The 10,181-nt window shown below is 37.8% G+C and overlaps 1 protein-coding gene across 1 annotated transcript in view; it reads right to left on the bottom strand.

Moving 5' to 3' along the window:
• The window catches only part of LOC123001951 (uncharacterized), a 209,371-nt gene that overhangs the window by 92,658 nt on the left and 106,532 nt on the right, over positions 1-10,181 (bottom strand). The gene's annotated exons all lie outside the window — the stretch shown is intronic.

Below are 10,181 nucleotides of genomic sequence, written 5' to 3'. Positions count from 1 at the left end.
TTCTCTTTATTACTTTAGTTTTTGTGATGGCATGTAAAACTTTCATCAAAAAATAAAGCCATTACTTTAAAATAACAATAATTATAATGACAACAATAGGTATGGCTCACATTTCTAAGCACTTTATATGTATAACTCCTTTATAACTCGTCAGAAGTGAATTATGTTTATTTTAAAATAAAGAAAATGAGACAAATATTTACATGGAATCTCAAAAGAATCTATGTAAATATCATTAGATGAATACGTTGAGCAAGGGGCTGCTACATATAAACACACAGTGCGTTTCTATACACCATCAGCAAATTCTTGGAGTCAGTTAGTAAAAAAAAGGACATCTTTTATGATAGCAACCAAAATCAAAGGTATCCAGAAACTAATCTAATTAGAAACGGGTAAGGTCTGTATGCTTCAAGCTTCACTGAACTCTAGAGTTATTGAACTTTATTAAAAATTTATTAAAGAGTGCCTAAGTAAATGAAGAGATAGCCCATGTTCATGGATAGGAGCACTCAATATCACAGAGACATCAATCTTTCCCAAAAGGGGAGTTACAGCTCAAATTACTCAAATTTAAAAAAATGTTTTTTTAACTATAACTGGGTTTTTCATGGATTGACAAGCTGATTATCTCAAACCATTAATAAAAGTCAATTCTAAATGAATTAAAGTCTCAAATGTGAAAAACGAAACAAAAACTTTTAGAAGAATATATAATATATAATATTTTTTATCTTGGTGTAGGAAAGTATTAAGACACAAAAAAGTATTAAACATAACCTAAAACATTAATACATTTTAAGTTATTTCAATTAATAACTTGTGTTCACCAAAAACCACCATAAAACAGTGAAAAGAAAAGCCACAAACTGGGATATATTTGAAACACATACAAAAAATAAATAATTAGTGCCCAAAATGTATAAGGAACTCCAAATCAAAAGGGAATAAATCATGGGCACCTGGGTGACTCAGTCAGTTAAGCATCTCACAACTCAGGTTATGATCTCAGGGTCCTGGGATCAAGCCCCACATCAGGCTCTTTGCTCAACAGGGAGTCTGCTTCTCCCTCTCCCTCTGTGCTCTCTCTCTCCCTCTCTCTCTCTCAAATAAATACATAATTTTTAATTAAAAAAATAAAAAACCAAAAGGGAATAAATCAAATTTTAAAAATACATAAATAGGCATTCTACAGAAGAAATACAAATTCTAATACATATATGAAAGGTGGATTAACCTCTTTACTAATCACGAAAATACAAATTAAGGTCATCAATAAGCTATTATTTTGCTCTTTATTGGCAGCAATTAAGTCTGACTACACCGAGTGTTGGAGAGTATACAGATGAGCAGAGTGCGAAGGCAAATGTGGCGTTATTTGCAAAGTTGAACAGTCACGTATTTAATGACACAACCATGCCATTCCTGGGTATACTCATAAGAGAAACGAACCCAGACATCTCCTACAATGGAATATTCTGTAGCAATGAAGACAAATAAACTACAGGTACACACAGCAACAGAACATTTTTATTGAGTCCAAAAGCAAGTAAAATGAAACAATATATAGTCAGGCATAAATACATGTGTGAGTTGTTGTTTTTTAAGTAAGAGTATAAGAAGTGGATTTAAGAGGCAGGGAGAGAACAGGTAGATGCAAATTATTGGTTTATGGGCTGTTTATCATTCTGCTTTATAACCTAAATATATGTTATACATAGTCTTTTGTGTGATTTTTTATTTTAATAAAGAAAAAAATTAATTAAAAAGAAACCACGGCACAGGGAGTTTACAGAAGTGTTCAAAGTCAAGGATAGGAGAGTGGGCGGAGCCGGGATACAGAGTTTCTTGACTGTTGTTCGGCTCCATCCCCGGCACTCTGCTTCATGTACTTACTGAGCTCTCCAAAGGAGAAAGTGCCATGTAGTGGGAAGAATGGTGAAATTATATAACTGACACACACCTTCTCATTTAATAACAAGAGGCCAAACTAGCAGGATTGAGGAGGAAATGAACAGAGAAAACTCAGATGCGTGTGCTCAGCCCCTGGATGGCGTGCTCAAACCTGGTGTCCTGACACTTCCCGGCGCCAAGGACGGACACAACGTGTGACCTGCACATAGCCAGCCCTGCGTTTCATGGGGAAAGTCATGCTTTCTCTGAATATTTAGTCCCCATCTCTTGAGAGTCCTATCAGAAGAACACAGAGCACCGGCAGCCGTAAACCAGACGACACACCCAACCCCGCCAGAAGTGCTCCCTGGGCGGCGTCCAGCAGACGCTTTGGAAAGACTGTGTCAGACGTCCCACAGCTCTGCACCGAGAAAGCCTTCATTCCCTGTAAGCCCCGTATCTCGGACTGGAATCCTGTATCCATAGTGCTTTGAGTTCTTTATTTTAAAAGCACTTTTTGTCTCTTTAAAAACTCAATGCTTTTCTGATTATACAAACAACACATGTTTCTAGAGAAAATATGAGAAACACAGATAAGCACAAAGAAGAAAGGGGTATAAAGCACCCACAATCCCCACTCATAAAAATAATAGCTTTATCATTTGGTGTCTTTCTTTCTGTCCTTTTCTCTGCGGACGTGTAACTCCGCGTTTATGCGTGTGCTTGTACTTAAGATGTTTCTACTTAACTGAGATCTTATTGTATATACAGTCCCTAAGTGCTTTTGACTGACTAAACAGAACACTGATCCTCCCCCTCCTTTCAAAGATAACGCTTTATGCTTCTGTCTCGGGAGCCCAGGCCACATCAGCTATACCCTCACTTGCACTTGGGTGGCACTGGCTCCATGGAAGACTTTGTGACGGTCCCTGCTTCTTTCATTTATCACAGTTCTTCAGATGAGAGACCATCCTTAGTCAAGTACAAACCAGAAGAGCTCTCCCAGGACTTTGCTGCCGGCATGTTAGGGGAGAATGACAATGACAAGCACGGCAATTTGCATTTGTATAGTGGTTTGAGCTATATGACCCACTTTCACGTAGAAATGTAACTGTCATTCATGTGGAAATGGGGGAAGACAAAGCAGGACAGATATTCATCAACCATCAACCGGCCTCTTGAGTTGGACCGCCAGAAATTAAATCACAGGCTTGAAATTCTATAAACCCACGTTGCTTCATCAATAAACTGAGGATAATAAAAGCACATGACTCATGTGGTTATACAATGACAACTGAAAAGACCCAACACACACAAATCAATTAATACCGTTCCTGGCACATAATGAGTATTGAATAGATGTTACTACTGTCAGTGTCACGGTGGTGATGGTGGCGGTGGTGGCAAGGATGGTGATGGCCATGATGATGACATGAGAAACATCTGTGATACCCTCTGGGGATTAAAGGGATCGATTATGTACAATAAAAGGGACCCCAAGTCTCCAAATGAGTTTGGACAAAGGTATACACTCAAATAACCGGGTATAGAATATTTCTACCACCCTAAGAGTTCCCTTAGACCCACTCACAGTTAACGAATCTTCTCCCCTCGCAAGAACAGCCCCAGGCAACAAGTGTACGTTAGATTTCTCATTACACGTTCGATTGGTCTTTAACAGAGATTCATATAAGGAATTCCATTTTATCCTCATTTCCTAGCTGCTAGGCTACATGCCTCTGCTCTTTCACTTTAATGGTTGTTTTAGGGTATGCAGTCTATACCTTTTTCATATTATACTATCACCTTCGAGCGCTATCATGCCACTTCCCACATAAGAACATTACTTCCATTTCTCCCAACCTAATCTTTATGCTACTGTTTCATACATTTAACTTACACACTGTCAGAAACCCTAAAACACATTGTGACAATTTTTGTTCAAACAGCCAGCTCTCTCCTAAAGAGATGGAAATAGCAAGAAAATAACTTCCGTATTCACCTGTGTAGTTTGCATTTCTGGTGCTTTTCACTCCCTGTGTGGACCCCTATTTCAGTCCGTATCATTTTCCTTTCGCCTAAAGGACTTTCTCGTACATTTCCAGCTGATGATAAATTCTTTCGGATTTTGTGTGTCTGAAATCTTCACATTTGAAAAATGCTTTCTCTAGGTAGAGGATGCTAGGTTGAGAACACCGTCTTTCTGTGCCGTGAGGATGCTGCTCTTCTCATTCCCAGTGCGAAGTATGCTGCCGTCCTCTGCGTACGATGTGTCTTTCTTCTCCGGTTCCTTGTAATACCTTCTCTTTGTTGGCTTTGACCAACTGGATTATGAGGTACCATGATTATGATGGGCTTTTCGTCATATTTTCTTATCTTTAAGGCTCATTGAGCTTCTTGCATCATCTGTAGATTAATAGTTTTCAAAGAATTTGGAAATTTGGGGGCCATTATTTTTGGATATGGCTCCCTTGTCCCCTCTCCTTCCCCCATTTTCAGGGCTTCTAGTTACAATCCACTTACATTAGGCCACTTGACGTTTTCCCACAGATTACTGAGGCTCTGTTTTTTTTTAATTCTTTTTTCTCCGTGTACTTCCTTTTGGATAGTTTCTATTGCTATGTCTTCGAGTTCCTTAATCTTTTTTTCTGCACTGTCTAATCTCCTGTTAATCCAATCCGGCAGATTTTTCACCTCACATGGTGCGATATCTGTCTCTACAAACTGAATTCGGGTCATTCTGTATGTTCCACGTCTCTACCTGCTTTTTTTGAACATACGGAATACAGTTATATTAACCATGTCGATCGATGCTTTTGTCTGCTAAATGCGACATCTGTGTCAGTTCTAGGTCAATTTTGATTGATTGATGATTCTCCTCATCTTGGGTCATATATTCCTGCTTCTTTGCATGTGTGGTAACTTGTGATTAGATGCCAGACGTTGGGCATTTTACCTTGTTGGGTGCTGGATTGCTTTTATTTTTATAAATATTTTTGGGTTTTCTTGGCATAACTTAAGGATGACAGTAAGTTACTTGGAAAAAGTTGATTTTTCAGGAATGGTTTCTATGACATATTAGGTGGGTCTAGAACACTGTTCAGTCTAATTATTCCCCACTAGTGCGGCAAGACCCTCCTGAGAATTCCACCAATGCCTGTGAGTTATGAGTTTTTCCAGTCTGGCAGGTGTGAACAGGCACTATGCCTGATCCTGTGCCTTTTGGATGTGTTTTACCCCAACTCCAGGTCATTCCTCACATGTTTGTGCTGATCATACTCTGCAGAATACTCCAGAGGGCACTTCTGCAGCTCTCTAGGTGCACTCTGTGTAGTTCTGTCCTTCTAACCTCAGCCACGTTGGTCTTCCCAGACTCTCAGATCCTTGTCTTCAACACAGCAAGTCAACCAGGCTCCATCTGGGTTCCCCTGCTTTGTGCCACAGTCCAGAAACTTCATCAAAGCATAAGTAAGCTGGAGCAACCCTAGGGCTCACATGATTGTTTCCCATTTTCAGGGATCCATGTCCTCTGTTGCCTGGCACCCAGTGCCTTGAAAACTGTTGTTACACATCTCTTGTCTTGTTCTTATTTTGTAGTTTTATGGTTGTTTCAGGCATATGGATAAATCTAGCCCCCAGGACTCCGTCTTGTGCGGAAGCAGAACTGTCAACGGAAATATTTGCATCCACTCTGGGGGTCAAAAATATAACTTACATACAACAAAATAAGCCCATTTTAAGTTTCCAAATAAGCTTCCTCAACATTAATGGGATTTGCCTCCATATTACTTCATTTTTAAAGTTCTTTATATATTCTAGATACAGGGTTTTATAAGATACATAAGATAAATATTTTCTCCCACTATTTGTCTTACCTTTTCATTTTCTTAATAGTGTACTCTGAAGAGCAAGTTTGTGCTTTTGATAAAGTCCAAATTAATTTTTATAATTTTTTGAGTATAGTTGACACATAAGGTTATTGATTTGTGCAAATGTGTTCTAAGAAAACTTTGCCTACTCCAAGGCAAAAAGATTTTCCCAATATTTTCTTCTAGGAGTTTTATTCTTACAGATTTTAGGGATAAGTCTCTGCTCCACTTGGAGTTAACCTTTTTTATTATGTCATGGGACAAGAGTCAAGTTACATATTTTCCCATATGGATATCAGCTGTTTGAGCACCACTTGTTGAAAAGTCATCCCGTTCCCCACTGAACATCGGTACTTTTACAAAAACTCAATTGACTGCATATGCCTGGTCCATTTCTCTATTCTGTTCTATTAATCTATAAGTCCGTCCTCAGTAATACTATGCTACCTTGATTTTTGTAGCTTTATCTTAAGTCTTAAAATCAGCCAGCTTAAGTCTTCCAACATCATCATCCTTATTCAAAACTTAGTAACAAAACTTCAACATAAATGCAGCAAAATTTGGAAGTATTGGGAAGAGAAAGAGATTTACAACTTGTTGAAGATTTCAACATTCTTTTCTCAGGATTGATGGAGACAAGATACAGAAAATTAATAGGGGTAGAGAAGACTTGAGGAACACCATCGACCAACTTGACCTAATTGACCTTAACTTGACCAACTTGATCTAACCTGACCTAACATTTATAGAACACTCTACCCCAAATCTGTAGAACATATTCTCATGAGATACACACAGAACATCTGACATGATAGACTGTATCCAAGGTCATAAAGCAAACCTCATTCAATAAAAAAAAAAAGGAAGGAAAACATACAGAATATGTTTTCTGACCTAAATGATTAAATATTATATAATCTATATATAAATATTTATATAGTATATAAAATGATAAATATTATACAACAGTAACAGAAGGAAATCTTTAAAATTTCCAAAATGTCAGAATTTTAAATATAATCCACAGTTTTAAATAACCTAGAGGACCAAAAAAAAATCCACAGGGACAATTAAAAAATATTTTGAACGGAGTGAAACTATAACCACAATGCATTATAACGTCTGATGTGCAGCTAAAGCACTGACTAGGGGATGTTCCCACTTTGAATGCTCATATTAGAAAAGAGGAAAGGTGCTAAATCAATCAGCACTTTGAACTAGAGGGGAAAAAGCAAACTGAAGCCAAAGTAAGTAGAAAGAAGAAAATAAGAAAGTAGAAAGCAGAAATAAATCAAATAGGAATTTAAAAAAAAACCCAAAGCAGAGAATCCATGTAACCAAAAGCCAATTCTTTGAAAAGATCAATACAATTAATAAACATTTGACAAGGGGCGTCTGGGTGGCTCAGTCAGTTAAGTGTTTGCCTTCAGCTCAGGTCATGATCCCAGGGTCCTGGGATCGAGTCCCACATCAGGCTCCCTGCTCAGCGGGGAATCTGCTTCTCCCTTTCCCTCTACCTGCCGCTCCCTCTGCTCGTTCTCTCTCTCTCTTGCTCTCTTACTCTCTCTCAAATAAATAAAATCTTTAAAAAAAATAAACACTTGACAAGACTGATCAAGGTTTAGATTTCTAATATTAGAAATGAAAGGAGGAGGTTACTACAAATTTTACAGACATTGAAAAGATAACAACACAATTAACAAATTTAGGCCAAACATTCTACAACCTGGATGAAATGGACATATTTTTTGGAAAACACAAGTAATCAAAACTGACTTAAGAAGAAACAGAACAACTGCATAGCTCTATGTCTATTACTGAGTTGGATTTATAATAACATACTTTCCCACAAAAACGCCAATTCAGGTGGCCTCGTGGGTAAATTATAGCAAATAGCTAAGTAATTAAGTAGTCCATAAAGAAATTTAAAAGCTAGAAGAGAATTTTTATACCTTGTCACGTATTTACCACTTCCACCATTCCTCATTACTTTGTGTAGATCTAAGTTTCTATCTGGTATCATCACCCTTCTGCTTGAAAAACTTCTTTTAATATTTTTTATACAGCAGGTCTACTTACAGCAAATTCATACAAGTTTTGTTTTTCTGCAAAGGTGCATATTTCATATTCATTTTTGAGATATGTTTTCTTTGGGTGTGCTGTTCTGGGTTAACAGTATTTTGCTGGCTTTTCTTTCAGCACTTTAAAGATGCTGTTCCACTGTCTCCAACATGCATAATTTTTTATAGGAAGTCTTCGATATTGTTACCCTGTTCCTTGATATGTAAAGTGTCCTTATTCTTTAGCTGCTTTTAAGATGTTTTCTTTTAAAGATTTTATTTATTTATTCATCAGAGACAGAGAGAGGCAGAGGGAGAAGCAGGCTCCCCACAGAGGAGGGAGCCTGATGGCGGATTTGATCCTAGGACCCTGGGACCATGACCTGAGCCAAAGACAGACACTTAACCAACTAAGCTACCCAGGTACCCTAAGATGTTTTCTTTACACTGGTTTTTAGTAATTTGATTATGATTTTTGTGTGTGTGAGTTTGTGTGTGTATTTATCCTGGTTGGGTTTGTAAAGATCCTTGCATCTAATGGGTTTATAGCTTTATCAAAGCTGACAATTTTTAACCATTATTACCTCAAATGTTTTTCTGTTCCCTTCTCTTCTCCTGGGAATTTAATTATATGTATGCTAAACCAGCTGATACTTTCCCACAGGTCACTGATACTCTGTTTATTTTTCTTTCAGTCTTTCATTTGGGATGGCTTCTGTTGCTACAAATTCAAGCATACTGATATTTCCCCCCCTCCCCGTCATGTTAAATCTACTGTTAATTCTATCCAGTGAATTTTTTTATCCCCAATATTATAGTTCCCATATCTGGAACTTTCATTTGATATATATTATATATATATGTGTGTGTGTGTGTGTGTGTGTGTGTGTGTGTGTATAATTCCTCCTTTTTCTTCCCACTACATTCATGTTTTCTTTCACATCCTGAAGCATATTGCCAATGTTTATAATCACTGTTTCAATGTCCTTTTGTACTAATGTCATCACCGTTGTCACTTCTGGATCTGCTTCTACTGCCTGACTTTTCTCCTGTTTATGGGCCATATTTTCCCGCTTGTTGGCATATCTCGTAAATTTTGATCAGATGCTAGAACTGTGAATTTCATGTTTTCACACAGTGGATTTTGCTGTATTCCTATAAGGAATAGCGGCCAGTGAAGTTACTTTCACATCACCTTGGTCCCTTTGAGGCTTGTTCTGAAGACATTTTAAGGTGGTGCAGAATATCCCTTCTTCAAAGACCAGCTTAGTTTCATTTCTATAGCAAGAGCTTTCTGGTTCTTTATGAAATGTCACTTCTATCCAATGAGGTCTCTCTCTTCTGGCTGATAGGATCTCAGATCATTCCTGATCCTGTGTAAGATCTGGGGACTGTTCATCTTACAGCTCCCTAGTAATTGTCTGTTTTCTGGAAGCCGTTCTTAGCCCAGCTTCGTGGTGCTTAGCCTTATGTAAGCGCAGAATAGCAGTTAGCCAAATACTCAAGGAGCACTTGTACTATTTCTGGAGGTCTTTCTCTGTGTAACTCCCTCCTCTCTGGTGCTCTTCCCCATAGAGTCTATCTACCTCCCCCAACTCAATTATCTCTCTCCCAACTTAGTAAGACCACTTGGGTACCATTTAGATTCTCCCTCTCTGCACCATAACCCCAAATGGCCTCCATGCAGAAAACTGGGGGCAATCACTGGGCTCATTCCATGTTCTCCCCTTCTCCTAGGATCATAGTCCTGTATTTACTGATGTCTAATATTGGAAAAAAAGTTGTTGCACATATTTTATCTAAATTCAGACATGTTACTTCCTCATAGTCAGAAGTAAAAGTCAGATGTCAGAATCTTTAAAGCAATACAAGATGTGAATTAGACTTTGGGAAAGAAAACAGAGATTATTGTTGTATTATGTATTATTTTGTATAACTGCACAATATATATAAGCACGTGGCATCTTATCATCTATGAGGAATGTTCTTCATATTTAATTCTGAAAATAACTCTTATTAAATCTTACTAAACTATTAAATCCTATTGTTGCTCCTTTGAATGGAATGTGCTTTATGTCTCCGCCTTCCCCGGACTTTTCTCTTTGGCATTGTTTTTCAGCACTTTTACTGTGCTTCAGTGGAGTCTTCATTGCGTGTGTATTTTGTGGAGTTCCCAGTCATTCTTGAATCTGCAGTGTGATATCTTTCATCCTTTTTCAATAAGTGTGGAGCTGTTATAACTTCAAATATTGCTGTTCCCCCATTCCCTCTCTCTCCTCTCCTTCTCAGATGAAAATTACCCAACTATTAGGCATTTTTGCCATTTCTCAAATGTCTCATGCTTTTTTCTTTATTCCTC

Source organism: Ursus arctos, unplaced genomic scaffold (assembly GCF_023065955.2).
Source record: "Ursus arctos isolate Adak ecotype North America unplaced genomic scaffold, UrsArc2.0 scaffold_25, whole genome shotgun sequence".
In the NCBI taxonomy this organism is placed as follows: domain Eukaryota; kingdom Metazoa; phylum Chordata; class Mammalia; order Carnivora; family Ursidae; genus Ursus; species Ursus arctos.
Note: the sequence above shows the minus strand (reverse complement) of the source record. Positions and strands in the feature narration are given on the sequence as shown.